The sequence below is a fragment of the Garra rufa genome, chromosome 22 (assembly GCF_049309525.1).
Source record: "Garra rufa chromosome 22, GarRuf1.0, whole genome shotgun sequence".
NCBI lineage: Eukaryota > Metazoa > Chordata > Actinopteri > Cypriniformes > Cyprinidae > Garra > Garra rufa.
In genome coordinates this window covers 15,966,247-15,982,446 of record NC_133382.1, presented here as the reverse complement: position 1 = coordinate 15,982,446, position 16,200 = coordinate 15,966,247, and the positions used below count along the sequence as shown (strand labels likewise).

The window sequence follows — 16,200 nt, the reverse complement described above, 5'->3', positions numbered from 1 at the left end:
TGTTTTGGTTGTGACTCTTACGGTAGTGACAATTTTATGGAATAACATCCAAAAAAAACAAAGATGTCACTACTGAAACTTTAAAGAAGCTGTGTCGGTAGTGACAATTTTAGATATTTTAAACCTAGCTCAAAGATGCTAATCAGCACATGGTTAGCTAGCACAGTTCTGAACATGTATAAAACCTAAACGTTATGGAATAACTCCCAAAGAACTAGTTTTAATTATAGAAAAAAGGTGTTCGGTGGTGAAGTTCTTTAAAGTTACACACAGATTTTTCATACTTTTGAACACATTTACCTTAAAATTATGGGGCCTATCTACTCACCATGTAGTAGATGTAGTAGACACATAAATATGTCCTGATCGTAAATGTAGGGGTGTAGTAGTTTTTTTTCTTTACGTAAAGTTTAATAATTTGCACATTTCTTTTTGAACTTAAAAAAAAAACCTAAAACATATTTTTAAATACAATGGAATAAAATGCAAAAAAAATTTCAACAGCCTTCTCCCGATTGCAAGTGTCCACTTAATGAAGATTTTATGTATATTAAGCTTACTGATATTTTAAATATTATTGTGGGTTTCAATAGATAATAAAAAGGTCTTCGTAAACATCAAAGATTTGAATACTTAAATGCTTTTTAAATGTGTTTTTGGTTGTGGGGTCCGTATACAAAAAGACAGACGGAACACTAGCGCCCCCTGATGGTAACTGGCCCATAACACGTATGTTTGCGTCACTGAGTTCAGACGAACAGACCAACAGCGGCCATCTTACTTCCTCAAAAAAAAAAAAAAAAAAACTTCAGTCCCAAAGAAAAACAGAATCAATCCCTGGATACATGGGTGACCACATCAAGGACAGTTATGGAGCATTAGACCAAGGGGCTACGACAAGCAAGCAAGACACAGCTCTAGGAAACAGGGTAAGAAGCGACATTATATCATTATATGGCAGTAAGATATTTAATGTTTAGCGTTGGAGTTCTTGTGCTAGCCTGTTTGCTGATGTGAGGATTGAGCCAGTGACAAATACGGAGCATGACTGTCATGTACACTCGAGGTATACACGATAAAATTAAAACATAAACACGATATAGTGAATATTCTTGGTTGTGCTTTACATTACTCGCATGTCGCGAACAATTAGATACTTGCTGTAGACTACTAGCATGCTAACTTACAGTATTGCCTGTAAACATTGAGTTGTGATGTTTGTTGAACAATGCTGCTGTTTTACATGATCTCTATGCTAAGGCAATAGGGTTTACATGTTGAGCCCCTCGGTGTCAGACACTGTAGGCCCAGGAGGAAGGGTCTGCTGATGATTTAATCATCTGCATGGCAGAAAGGTTAAACACTGGAAGTTTTTGCATCCTGTTTGTGTCTCATTGACTTTGCTGGTGAAACTGAAACTCCATGTGAATTAGAGTAAACAACCTAATAGATATGCAGTCTTCAGACAACTCGTGAGTCATACACAGGTGTAACTTTATATGGGAAGCTCTTAGACTACACTCCTGGCTAGGGCTGGGCGATTTGGCCTAAAATCAAAATCTCGATTAATTGAACATTTTAACTCGATTACGATTAATGAACGATTATTTTTTTTCAGTAATAAAATTATATTTATATAATTTTTTTTTTTTGCCCTCATAGTTCACTGACAAGTTTTGTACAGTAAATATGCGCACATATTACAAGTGAGAAATTTTTGAATGAAGGGTGCATTACTTGATTTTAAAATAATTGAAGGAAACACACTATCTACCATCTATGATTATTTATTGAACATCAGTGTTGAACAACTGAAATTAAAGCACACATTGCTTAAAACGAAAAGTCACATTTTTCTTAAATTAGTGAAAATAAATAACTTGCACTTTTGGAAACAAAATAAATTATTTTCAATGTTTTTCATATTAAAAGTAGAAAATAAGCAGTGTTTGTTCTAAATAAAATTACTCTTGTATATTCTGTAAATACTTTGTACTGTATTAATACGGTTTAAGCTCTCCATGGACATGTCAGAGGAATAATGTAACGTAATGGAGCGGGGACACGTGTCTCCACACGTGGTAGTGTTTTTAAAGGGAAAGTAATTGAAATAATCTACCTGGAAAAATTTGATCGATTATCGGTTCTAAATGTCGATTTCGATTAATTTTCGATTAATTGCCCAGCCCTACTCCTGGCATCTCCACTTCTTGCCACCGCAAGTCATAAATGTCTGAAATCAAATTCTGTAGTGCCTTATGCAAGATTTATGCTCTGTAATGTGTTTTTGATTTCAACCAAATCAACATTTCACCTGCTGTTATTTGTAGGTTTCATGCACAAATTTAGTTTTGTATCCACTTGTATAGATTTCTTATAAATACAGAGATAAAGAATGTTTATCAGGATTGTCCTGTAGTCTCAGCTGTTCGCTATGAAAAACATTAGATGAAAAAGCTACATATGCACTGCAAAAAATGCTTTTCGTACTTGGATTTTTTTGTCTTGTTTCCATCCAAAATGTAAAAATTCTTAAATCAAGAAGGATTTTCTAGATGAGTAAAAATCGTCTTGTTTTTAGAAAAAAAAAAACAAGTCTAAAATAAGTGCGTTTTTGTTTGAAACAAGCAAAATAATCTGCCAATGGGGTAAAAATATAGAAAAATAATCTTGTTTTCTTTTTGAAAGAATATTATTTTGCTTGTTCTAAGCAGAAACTCATTTAATTTTGACTTATAATAATTTTTACTTGTCTAGAAAATCCTTCTTGATTTAAGAATTTTTAGATATTTTGGCTGGAAACAAGACAAAAAAATCTAAGTAAAAAAAGCATTTTTTGCAGTGTGAAAATCAAAAATGTTGCCTTGCTAACTAATTGAAACAGTTCAAGTTAGAGTTGAAGAACTAAATTGTCTAAAATTAAAACTGAAAAAACTATAGAAATATATATATATTTAAAAAACAGGACAACAGCACATAACGATATTAAAATGAAAAACTGAAAATATAAAAACAAAAGCTAACTCAAGATATTAATAAATATTTTGTAAATAATACTAAAATAACACTGATTTTTAGATATACTTCAGATTCTTAACTTTTACTTTTTTTATTTGAAGATCAGGGTAAATTACTTCTGGGAAACATGTAAGTATCTTCTGTAGCTTCTGAAGGGCAGTACTAAATGAAAAGAAATATGATATTGAGGCAAGACAAGAAAAATGTACACATCTTCATTCTGTTCAAAAGTTTTCACCCCCGTCTCTTAATACATTGAGTTTAGTTCTGAAGCATCAGCAAGTTTTTGAACCTTCTGTAATGGTTGCATATGAGTCCCTCTGTTGTCGTCAGTGTGAAAAGATGGGTCCTAAAATAATAGAGTCATTGTTGGAATGGATTCAAAAACATGAAAATGCTGGAAAACCAAAGAATTTGTGGGAGCTGAAGGATTTAACTGTTCAGGACTAACAAGGGACTTATAAACAGTTATCACAAAACAAAACAAAACAAAAATGGATCATTCAGGTAACAACAGTATTAAGAATCAAGTGTATGTAAACTTTTGAACAGTGTCATTTTTATATTTTTTTAAATTTAAAATTTTTCTAAATTTTACTATTTTCTCTTGTGGACTTTATGTAAACGTCTTTTATGTGAAATATCTTATTCAGGTGGGTACTTCATTTTGTATGAGCCGTCTTATTTTGGTAAAATAATTAACATTTTGCAGATTCTGTAAGGTGTATGTAAACTTTTGACATTTCATAATGGACAGTTGTATAGGATACATTTTATTGATCCCCTTCATACAATTATTAATGGACCTTTCGTAAAAAGCTAATCTTAAAGTTTGTCATTAACCCATAGAGGAAGTTTAGCACAAGTACTGGGCCGAAGTAAACTAAACATTTATCATGTGCCAGCCCACCTTGTTATTCTTCTTTGATGAACACATGGAAATCATTGCTTGTGTTTCCAGCACGACACATGAAAAGGATCAAGCATCTGGGTTAGCTTTTTAATTGGAGTTTGATATTTTCCAGAGTATTTAGTCATGGCTCATAGTATGCTGTCTCAGCAGAATCGGGTTCAGATCCCTGACATTAAAGCCACTTGAGACAGATTAAATGTTGGCCACTGTGAAGGAGAAGCTATTGTGCTAATAGGTTGAATGGAGAACTAGAGCTCGAGGGCACACCTTCCTAGAGGAAAACCAAGAGTGTTGTAACTTCCTTACTAGAACAATGCTTATTGCAACAGATATGAAACAAGAACTAGTTTAGTTTTTGAAGTCATGTTGTGGTTTATTGATGTTGAAGCATTATATTGGTTTGATTTAAGAAGCATAGTGTGATGTTATATTGTAGGTTTTTAACAGTGTTGTCTTGCTGACATTTTAATCCTGTAAAATATAATCCATTTTAAGATCAAACATAATCCGTGAAATGAAATGTTGAGTTGTAGCAATTCCAGCTTGATTTTGAATGCATTTTTTTGGTTTGTAATTTTTGAATGATGGTTATTAGTCATTGAAAACTCACCCTTTACTCACCCTCCAGTTGTAGTAGACTTCTGTTTATCTTTGATTCACAAATGAAGATATTTTTAATATTCTCTCACCATTTTTGTAATTTCATTGACAGTACATGCAACAAATTTCCAAGTAGAGGTGTGTGATATTTATTTATTACTATAATACAGGGCTGTCACGATTCCTCAATTCAATTTGAGTACTCAGTTTAAAAAAGTCCTTGTTTGCATTTTGCCCATGTTGAGTTACTGGCAATATACCGGATGTGGCACAATCCACAGACGGGAATCCATGAAACGCATTATTAGATTGTTTTCGAAAGCTGCATGATATATTAAACAATTTAAAAATCATAATAAAGCATAATGGTATTGTGAATTCACAAACACTACGATTCAATTAAAGGTGCCATAGAATGGAAAACTGTGTTTACCTTGGCATAGTTAAATAATAACAGTTCAGTACATGGACATGACATACCATGAGTCTCAAACACCATCGTTTCCTCCTCCTTATATAAATCTAGTGTTTGCAAAAGACCACCGAAAAATAGGTAAATTCCAACATAACACCGACTATTACGCAACATCCCCGGGATCGTTAATAGTAGGGCTGTGCAGTTAATCGCAATCGCAAAAAAATCGCGATTTAAGCACATGCGATTTCTAAACCGCATAAGGCTGTGTTCACACTTGCCGTCCTTTTTCAAACTGCCAGCGTCTGTTTTACATTCTAATCCTATGGAGTAAACCGTCTTTTCAAAAAAGCCCTAGCGCTTTTTTTAAACGCCACCGCCGGCGTCTTTTATTTGCAGCTCAGAGCGTCTTTTTAAGTTGAAAAAAGTTGAACTTTTTTTAAGAAAACGCCCTACGTCAAGCGCTTTTTTGACAGCTGACCAATGACAAGCGAGTAGCGGGACCTATCGATTCCATAACAACAAAAACAACAAGAAAAAAATGGAGAAGTTGCCGGTAGATAAACTTATCGTACTAGTTTCGGAGCACAAGGAGTTGTATGATATGAGTAAACAACTCTATCATAATATACATCACAAAGAGGCTCTTTCTCAACATTTCTTCACCACACAGCACTACGCTACTGTTGCAGCTGTTGTTATAGCAACAGAAGACACACTCGGCTGCTTTTTGTAACAGAACGCTGCCAGCTTTTTTTTTTCCTAAAAAAACGCCCTAGTCAACTTTTTCTTGTCAAAAAAGACGCCAAGTGTGAACACGGCCTGAGGCTGCGATTTTATCTATCCCCCCAACAGCACCCCCGCCCCCCTTGAACGTCAAGTTCATTTTATTTTCGATATAGCGCCAGATCACAATAGAAGTCATTTAAGGTTATCTTTCCTATAGAACAGGTCTATACATAGTTCTTTTATTAAACATACTAAATTGCCTTATGTTATTTATCTTATTTACACGAAGGCATGTCATTTCTGTATCTTCATGGTCGCGTGATTACAATGTCTCCTCCAAGAAAACACGACTGGATCGCGGACTCCATTCATAAAAACCTAATTTACTATAGCGCGGAATGCCACGTAATTCGTCGATTTTTGGATTAATAAAACAAAAGTTGGTCTGTCACCTAATTCAAATCGTGATATGGACTAGTGTCTGTGAAAACTGAAAAGCAAAAAGACCGTTTTAATATGAATCCTGCATGTTCCGTTTGCTTCTGTATGTATGAATGGTGGAGACGCGTTTTATTTCTTTACTACATGCAGACTGAAGCACACGTGACGCTCCTGCTAATTTTTGGTATTTGCATCTCACATGAACAGATACACTCAATCGCAAAAGCTGCTGTGAGTTTCACTTTTACCGTTTCATTTGAGAAAACTAGCATCATATCATATACTGTACAGACAGAAACTTCACTGCAACCTGTCAAAATAAAAGTACGGTTTAACATGAAACAGAATAATATTAGTTTTGTATTACTTTTGTACAGTATAATGTAGGTGTTTATATATTCCTATTTAAATAATTTACATAAAACAATATATATGATAAAAAAATAAATATTACAAGAAGATTAACCACTTAATTATTATTTTAACGTTTTAAACTGAATATAATTTTTCTTTCATGTATTGATTTTAACAGTAAATTTGTTTGTTTGCCAAAAATTAAAAGGGTTTATTTTTCATTTGATTAAAAATAAATAAATGTTTATGCTTTTTGATTATCAGAAAAATTAAAACACATAAGAATTTCTATTAAAAAAAAAAAAAAAGCCAAACATTGTAGAGCCCTCAAAATGTTAAAATAGAGAGTTTTGGACTTATTTTTCCACTGAAATTAATGTTTTCGTTATTACACAAAGTAGGCTAAAGTACCGGGAAAACAAGTAAAATGGCTAATTTATTTTATGTTGCCTGTTTTAAAGACTGTTTTACTACAGTTTTGTTTATTAAACTTAATACTATGTTTTTTCATGGTGAAATGTTTTATGCACTTCTTGTGCACTGAATACATTTAGAATGTATGTATGTAGCTTGTTTGAAAAAGCAAAAAAAAAATAAAAAATCGCAATATGATTATTTTGTCCATATTGCACAGCCCTATTTAATAGTTACGCCTCCAACATTTGCATCGCCCAATCATCGGTAACGTCAGCACATCAGTAAAACAAGGCAAGCCACTGAAGGGACACGGATAGCTTAATGCTAGCGCTAGCCTGTTACATTGCAGTACAAAAGATATCACTTACCACATAAACAGAGAGATGACTGCAATGATGATGGTGAATGATGGAGAAATAACTGCGCTGATGATGGCGAATGATTTACAGATCCCGAGTATCACTGTCAAGCAGCTGAACTTGTGTGGTAAGTAAGCACTCCCTCCCTCTGCATTATAACTTTATACAGAGCGCATGGATCACAGTAATGAGACTTAAATGTCGGCGATTCAAAACGGCAGATTCAACAAACCACATATTAAAAGCGGCTAGAGCTCCTAATCATATATATATTTTTGTCAATGTGCCAGCTATAGAGATGAGCAGCTCTTTGAAACAGCCAATCAGAGCAGAGATCGTTAATGTTCATGAAGCTTCCAAAAAAGGCAATAACAGAGCATTTCATTCTAGGGACAAATTCTAGGGTTGTAAATTGACCTGTAAAACCGTTTCTGGAGATTTTTTGCCCTTTCCTATGCCATATACCTTCTATGTAGATATCAGAGAACAATTTAAAATATTCTCTCAATGCATTCTATGGCACCTTTAAAAAATATATGCGATGCAGGTAGGTATGGGACTATACACCTGCCTCCCAATTCAATACTATCACGATACTTGGGTGCAGATATGTATTGCGATTTTTATTTATTTATTAAAATGATTAAAATGTTTGACAAAATGAATAGAAAAAGTACTTTCTGAAATAAAATATAGTGCTGTGTTACTTTGCAAATCGTTTTAGTTATGTTTTCCCGGCAAAACTAATTTTACTTTGTTTATACACAAAGTATATTTTGGTCATCCCATTAAAATGACATTCAAATTGGATCATTTAAGAGCTTTAAAGTGCTGGAAATAGTTATGTTAAATACTGGAAAGTCATTAAAAAGGTCCTTGAATTTCTCTCTCAAAGGTTGTTGTACAAACCCTGAAATGAATAATGTATTATTATTTCTACCACAACACGATGGTTATAGTTAGCATTAATACTTCTGGTTTTCTGACGCAAGTCAACGCTGTTTATATTCTGGGCAGAATTCGAATGATTCTCACTTGCATATCTTGCAGCAATATATTTGCCGTTTTCGTTTCGTTTGTCATTAGATATTTCTCATATGCAACAGAAATGGCAGCGCTCTCACAAAAATTTGTCCCAAAGGCAGAAAAAATGGTCGCAAAACACCTGGAGCCCTGAGAGAGCAGATGGCTCTGCATGCTTTCAAATGGCTCTCGCAGTACTTTGATGTCATACGCCGATCGTCTGCGCGGTGCTACTTAAAGTGCAACGCATTTATACATTTCGCCCTCTCTTGGTATGAAAGCGGTAACTTCTCCCCACCACCTCTTAGGGATAGAAAAATAATTAAATATAAATCCGTTCTGAGGTAAACCAATCGATTTTTAAATAGTTTCAAAAATAATCGTGATAGTTGGGTGTTGTGGGTTGTTTTTTCTCCCACCCCTAGATGCAGGTTTAATATGCACTGTTAATTATTTACATGCATGTAGGTTAAGTACGTGTATTAAAGAGTAAGTGGACATTTGACTTAAATGTTGTTCAGTGAATATTAAACCTGGATTACAGTAGTCAGTAGAAGTGGATCAAAACCTTTCTTTAAAGTTGTCCAAAAGCCAAAACAAACAATACCCATTCGTATCTACTTTGATAAACTTTTTTGATCCACGTCAAATGTTGAGTACTGTAGATTGCACAGTAAAGTGTGAAAACAATCGCCAGTCATTTGTTATAATGCGTAATGTTCGGTAGCTCTATTGTTTATAATACATTATGTACTTTAACAGTTTTGTTTAATAAAATCATATGATTACTTGCTTTTATTTGAATTATTATTGCCTCGGCCATTGTACATGTAATTTGAGTCATTTTAAAGGTTATTGTTTACTTAGGTCTATTTTTATTTATCTGATTACTCGATTAATCAACCGATTACTAAAATAATCGTTAGTGTCAGAATACTTAATAAAATATTTGATACTGAGTAGGGATGGTTCGATACGTGTATCGGTACCGTTCGGTTCTCGGACGAATTCCAAATGGAAGTGATCATCCCTATCACCTTTGTAGGGGGACTAAGCGAATCTGCTTAGTGCTGACAGACGCGGGTGTGTTCGACTTGAAGTGACAGCGACATCTGCTGACAGAGACCATGCTGTGTTGTCACGTAAACATCCCAGCTGAAGATAATGAGGAAATAACATCGCTCCCTTCGCCAAGTGCATTGCAAACGACTACATTATGACCTGCACATGCCCTAAGTCCTCCCACAAAGGTGATAGGGATGATCACTTCCATTTGGAATTTGTCCGAGAACCGAACGGTACCGATACACGTATCGAACCATCCCTAATACTGAGTGAGTTTTTAGCTACCACATTTTATGATATTTTTTATGATTTGCCAATGAAAGTAGTTCAAAACATAGCTGGAGCAGAACATTTGTGCATCTCAGAGCAACACTGCAGTGTTTCATGCCTGAATGAATCTGTTTTTGAATGAATCATGTGAGTCAATGATTCAATGATCCGTTCATAAACACACAAACATACTTGCTTTGTTTCTAAATAAATCAGATGTTTTAAACAAATTGTTTGAATGAATGGTTCAGTGAATCATTCAGTAAGACAGGGACTTGCTGCCACCTACTGGTGGTTTCAGTGTCAAATTTAAACCAACCCACACCCCTAATTATCCCTCACCCCTCTTTCCAATCTTCAAAAAGTTTATGAAGACACTGTAAAAGTAATCCATATCAATGGACCCTTCACAAAGACCCCACTAAAAATATACCATGGAGCAAAGAGTGCCAACAGATGAAACAGAGCAGGTTATTTAAGGCATGAAACAAAGTTTCAGCTTTCAAATGTTGTCTTTTTTTTTATCCAAACAATAAATACCATTTTGTGACCGTTTAATGTGTCGTGACAGATCACTGTAGCCCCCCAGTTCAAGCGGCATGTGAACCGGTCCGATCATCTCTTCCTCTTTACTAGTTATAGCAGGAAGTAAACATGAATGAAAATCAAAAAGTATCTTGTTTCAACCACTGAAGGGCATTAATACACATTGTTTTTAAAGGTCCCATATTGTCAAAATCGAAATTTTCTGGCTTTCTTCATGATAACTGATATCCAGGGGCTATGTAACTACCATATAAGTTTCAAAACAGTTAATCCACAGCAAACTGCACAGAGCCTGTTTAAAGTAGCTGTTCCTTTTCACGAACCGCTGTGACTTCCGTAAAATCGTGACGTCCGATCTACTCAAGTCACCGCCTTCAGTCACCACCCAGAGCACCAAACACAGTCCCACCCTCCTTTTGTCAAACCCGACAACATCGCGTCCATGCTATTGTTGAGCAACAACAACACGAAAACAAGTCGAGAAAACCCTGTTCAGTCGATAGATGTCAGGAAACTACATCATTGCACAGGCTTCCAAACGACGTTAATATAAGAGACCAGTGGCACGTCAAATTCTGCCTCTTTCACACAGCCATCCCGGAAAATACACGGATAATGTGTCCCATGATTTGTTCCGGAATTGCTTAATTAGGTTCATTCACAGTTGTTTTCAGGAATCTGTGCGTGCTTTACACACAACCCATAAAGACATGTGACATTTGGATGTGAGATGTAATGTGACGCGTACAGTTCACTAAACTGAAACTAACCTGATGAACGATCTTCAGCGCTGATAGTGAAGAGTTCATTGAAGAGTTCATACAACACTGCCTTTATGGCATTTGGTTCTGGCTTTTGTTCACACAGCACTCGTTCCTGTAATTTTCCGGAATCAGCGCGCATTGTGAAAAGGGGCTTTACTAAAGCAACAGTTACTTAGCTTACTGCATTTGGTGTTTGAAAAAGAAAAAACATTAATGATCATTCTGAAATATCCTGTTGAGTATCATCAAGCCACAGCAGGCTAGGCTCTGGGCTAGGCTACAGCATACATGACCGTAGTTACTTGTGCTTGGCTTGGCTGTGCGTCACTCAGAAAACAACAGGCCAATCAGAAGAGAGGCTCATGAATATTAATTAGATGGGCCAAAATCGACCTGTTTTTGACAGAGCTCATAAAAAAGGAGCTGTAAAAATTTTTTGAGATGGATTTGGGCACTTATACCGCAAATATATATTCTTAAGGACATCAACAACTAAAATAAACCTCCAGAAATGTGTACAATATGGGACCTTTAAGTTCAAGTCCGCCAGCGTTAATCTACTCTCCTGTCTGGTTCATTTGTTGGACAAAAATGATTGGTAAGATCACCTATCAATTAAACTCCCTGCAAAGGGTCAATTGAGTGGTTTAATCCAATTGTCTGAAGAGGCACGATCACTTTATAAGATGTAATTTAGGCTTTGATCAATGCCCATACATGGAGCACATCAAGAAGATCTAGCTTGATTATTTTATTTTTTTTTAACATTCAAGATCCGTTAAGATTTGTTCTCCATGTCAAACATATATGGTTGAGCGACGTCTATATGCACTTTTTAAAGCATGAAAATTTTGGTTGCATGAACAAAAATTATGAGAGCATATTAAAAATATCTTCATTTGTGTTCTGAAGTCTGAACGTCTGATATGACTTGAGGTGAGTAATGATGACAGAATCTTCATTTAAGGGTGAACCGTCCCTTTAAGTAACTACTCTTTGACATCTCCTGACATTAACATGAAGGCTGGTAATTTCTCAGTGAGGTGCCATTAGTTCACCTGCTTAGTTTTAAGCTGTTTCTATAAAAAAACCTATTCATTCTTGTTTTTTTGCCTCACTCCTTCTTAGCACGTGTTGATGTTTACTCTAGTTACCTTCAATAATTAACTAAATTGATTGTTATAGATAGTTTGGCACTCAGTGTTATAGTTTGATGTGTATGTGGTTTGAGGGTTGTATGGAAAATTGTTTAGCCATGAGCTCTAACAGTGAAGCATGCCAGAAACGGCAGACCACAGAAACAGCACAGCCCCTCTGTTTTTCTTATGTAAGATATACGTTGTTATTGTAACTGTCTTGAGAGTGGAGAGATGTATGTATCTCATACATCACTGTACCGCATATTTAATATGGTGTAAGCCAGATGGAGGATCCACATTGCACAGCAATCTTCAGCTTTGCTTAATGGCCTGAACTGAATGTGGTGGATGATGTGCATAAGTCTGGAGTGTTGACTTTTATATAGTGTGTCATATCCCAAGTGGTATTAAATATATATATTATATTTTTATATTAATTTTGCCCTGGCAATCTCACAGTTTATGGTCAGCCTGTTGCTTCGTATTGCGTCACCGTTGCTTGTGGCAGTGAGTATGCCACAGATTGAGCTAATTGCATAGAAATATTCACATGGTGTGACATTAAATCATATGCTCCATGAATTCGTTCTTCCATAGAATATACATTTCTAAATGGCAAATGTAACTAAAGATAAACATTTATTATAGGTTCATAAAGTTACCGTTTAACCACTGTTGTCACATGGACTATTTTAACAGCGTTCCTACTACTTTTCTAGGCCTTAAACATGGTAGTTGCGTTGCTGTGTATGCAGGGTCAGAAAGCTTAATTTGTCTTTGGAAGATGAACAAAGGTCTTAAATTTACCCTTTAAGTTTACCTTTGACCCTGTCCTATATTAGCGATTGTTAAACAGTGTACTGCTGATAGAGGGAGAGCTCCAGCAGCTTGAGTTTATTTGTGTGGGAGGCTGCTGTATCCTAGCAACAGTGACTATCAAGGACTAATAGCAGACTTCATTACACATACAGTGTGTTGGATGTTGGCACACTGCCTTTCAAAACATAAACAATTTGTGTATTGTGTTGACTACCAACCAAAAGATCTCACAGTGAAGAGAATGTTAGAAATTCAGAATAAAAGAGGACGAGTACATGACATGACATTTGCTGGTGTGTTATGTAAGAATAGGGTTGGGTATTGTTTGAATTTTATCGACTCCGATTCTTTTCGATTCCCAGTTTCGATTCCAATTTAGTAAAAAAAAACAAAAACAAAAAAAAAACAAAAGTCAAAAGGTAAATTTTGCAAGGCCCCCCTATGTCTGACAAGGTGTTTATTTTTTTACCTTTTTTATTAACCAAATCATTTGTTTTGCCTTTTTGTTTTTCTACTTCATGTTATAAAAAAAATTCAAACAAACTTTAAATTAAAGCTATACTTTTGAATTTAATAGAAAACCTTTTGCTCTAACATTTTAACATGTATATACATATACAGATTTAAAGCTCCTGAATTATTTAATGCAGATATTCTTCACTTCAACTTCAGAGTACTTTTTCTTAAGTAAGTGAACCTGCCAAACAACAGGGAGATGCCAAAATACCACTCACTAAACCTGTCCTTTTGAACTGGACTGACTGAATATCTACTGTTTGTATTTATTATAAAATAAACATAAATGAAAAATACAGTAAATACATTCTAAATCTGTTGATGCTGGTGCTCATATGTGCATTAACACCACTGACCCTTACAAGATCCACCTCTATGGGTAAGCATTCATTCTAAAACATTTACAGGACATTCATTTTGACAACTATGCAAATATTTTGAAATTTCACGTAAAAATACTATGGATCAGATCCCCGAAATCATGAATAGTTTGTGAATCAACAGCGGACTTATGCGTGCCTAATGTACGTTACTATTACTCTGGTCATCTTTGCCTTGCACATTAACGGGAGGGTTTGTTTCATGCAGCCAAGAAATGAAGTAGATACCTGTCTTCCCGCGGGGGTATAAGTTACTTTATGTGGGCTTTTGCGGGCGAGAGCGGGACGAAATAACATACATTTCTGCTGGAGCGGGCGGGCGTGGGGATAAAAAAATCCGTCCCTTGCAGGTCTCTAAGATAAAGTTTGCGTGCAGCGGTAGCTTTGTCTTCGGTTTTTACAAAGTGTAGCCACACTTACGAGCGCTTCCAGCGAACCATCTAGTAGACTGATGTTTACATTACCACGTAAGGTCCTGGCAGATTGCACCCGCGGAAGGTCTTGGCAGATTGCTAGATGAAAAGAATGCACCCAGGAATCGATACGAGGAATCGAAATTTTAATTTTATAACAAGTATCCGATTCTTTATCTTAAGTATCCGATTCCAGAATCGGAATCGATTTTCGATTCCCAACCCTATGTAGGAATACAATGAGGCTTGGCCTGCTGGTATTGTAGCTGCATGCTTTTGTGCACGAGTGTTTGTTTGTAGTATATGTGACCCTGGACCACAAAACCAGTCATAAGGTTAAATTTGACAAAACTGAGATTTATACATCATATGAAAGCTCAATAAATAAGCTTTCTATTGATGTATGGTTTGTTAGGGTAGGACAATATTTGGCTGAGATACATCTATTTGAAATCAGAAATCTGAGGATGCAAAAAAATCAAAAAGACTGAGAAAATCACCTTTAAAGTTGTCCAAATTAGGTTCTTAACAATGCATATTACAAATCAAAAATTACATTTTGATATGTTTACAGTTGGAATTTTACAAAAAATCTTCATGGAACATGAACTTTACTTAATTTCTTAATGATTTTTGGCATAAAAGAAAAATCTAAAATTTTGACCCATGCAATGTATTTTTGGCTATTGCTACAAATATACCCCAGCGACTTAAGACTGGTTTTGTGGTCCAGGGTCACATATTCAAATCCCTGATTGGTTATCTTGGTTTGGGTCATTACTCATTATGGATACTGAGGGTGTTCTGTTTTTTATTTGTATTTATATGGATAACATCCTGCTTTGTTGTATGGCTGGATTTGCAAATGCAAAAATGCATTTTGCTAGTAAAACAAGAACAATTTAAGAAGTAAATTACAAAACAATAAGACAAATATTAAGATGAGTGCTTGATGTTTAGCTAGTGCAAATAAGTTCAGAAAGTGAAAAAAAATACTGTTATTCAGTTAAAGGATTAGTTCACTTTTCAGAATAAAAAAAATTACAGATAATATACTCACCCAGTTTTCATCCAAGATGTTCATGTCTTTCTTCAGTCGTAAAGAATTATTTTTTGTTTTTTTTTAATAAAAAAAATTATATACTTTTTAACCTCAAATGCTCGTCTTGTCTAGCACGGCCATGTGCATATGTACTCTGTGTAATCCAGTTCAATACAGTTAGGGTATGTCTAAAAACTCCTGTCTCATTTTCTCCTCCAACTTCAAAGTCACCCTACATCGCTGTTTTACCTTTTTTGCATGTTCACTTTGTTTCTGATTCTGAATCTGATTCTGATTCTAAACACTGGGTCGGTACTTCTGTAGTGATGTAGGGCGGTTTTCAATGCAGCTTTAATAGGACCCTTTTTCCCAGTTGAGAAATAAAGGGTCTTATCTAGTGGAATGATCTGCCATTTTCTAAAAAAAATAAAAATAAAAATGTATATAATTTTTACACTCCCACACTTCCGCCCTACATCACGTGTGACTTTTCCAAAGTGACTATGTAATGCAAGACACAAGTTGCTAGTGCAAGACGAGCATTTGTGGTTAAATTATATACATTTTTATTTATTAGAAAATGACCCCTTTGAAACGGCATTGAAACTAGGGATGCTCATTTCGGTTAATTTTCCTGACCGACAACCGCTGCTCGTTATCCGAACATTAACCGTTAACTGATAAAATTAGAATAATAAATTAGTTTAAAATAAAAATAGAATGCACGAGTATCTGTGATGATACATTAAAAATACAAGCAAATGTTTTATTTTAACGTGCAAACAGCAGCATACAGAGCAACAACAAAAACTGTATTGACATATACTTAAATTATCACGCATCAGCAGCGGTTCTGAGAACAAAGAAAATCTGAATGAAAAAAAAAAAAAAAGAATAATATAAATAGGCCTACACTAAATATGTATAAATTAAATAACTACCTAATTAAGATGACAAAACTAAAACACACTAAATCC

At 35.1% G+C, this 16,200-nt stretch overlaps 1 protein-coding gene across 1 annotated transcript in view; it reads left to right on the top strand.

Moving 5' to 3' along the window:
* The first annotated feature begins 818 nt into the window (after nt 1-818).
* Nucleotides 819-16,200, top strand: part of mrtfba (myocardin related transcription factor Ba) — a 60,729-nt gene continuing 45,347 nt past the window's right edge. The window contains exon 1 of the mRNA XM_073827833.1: nt 819-929. The gene's annotated coding sequence lies outside the window, so the exon portion shown is untranslated. The remainder of the gene's footprint in view (nt 930-16,200) is intronic.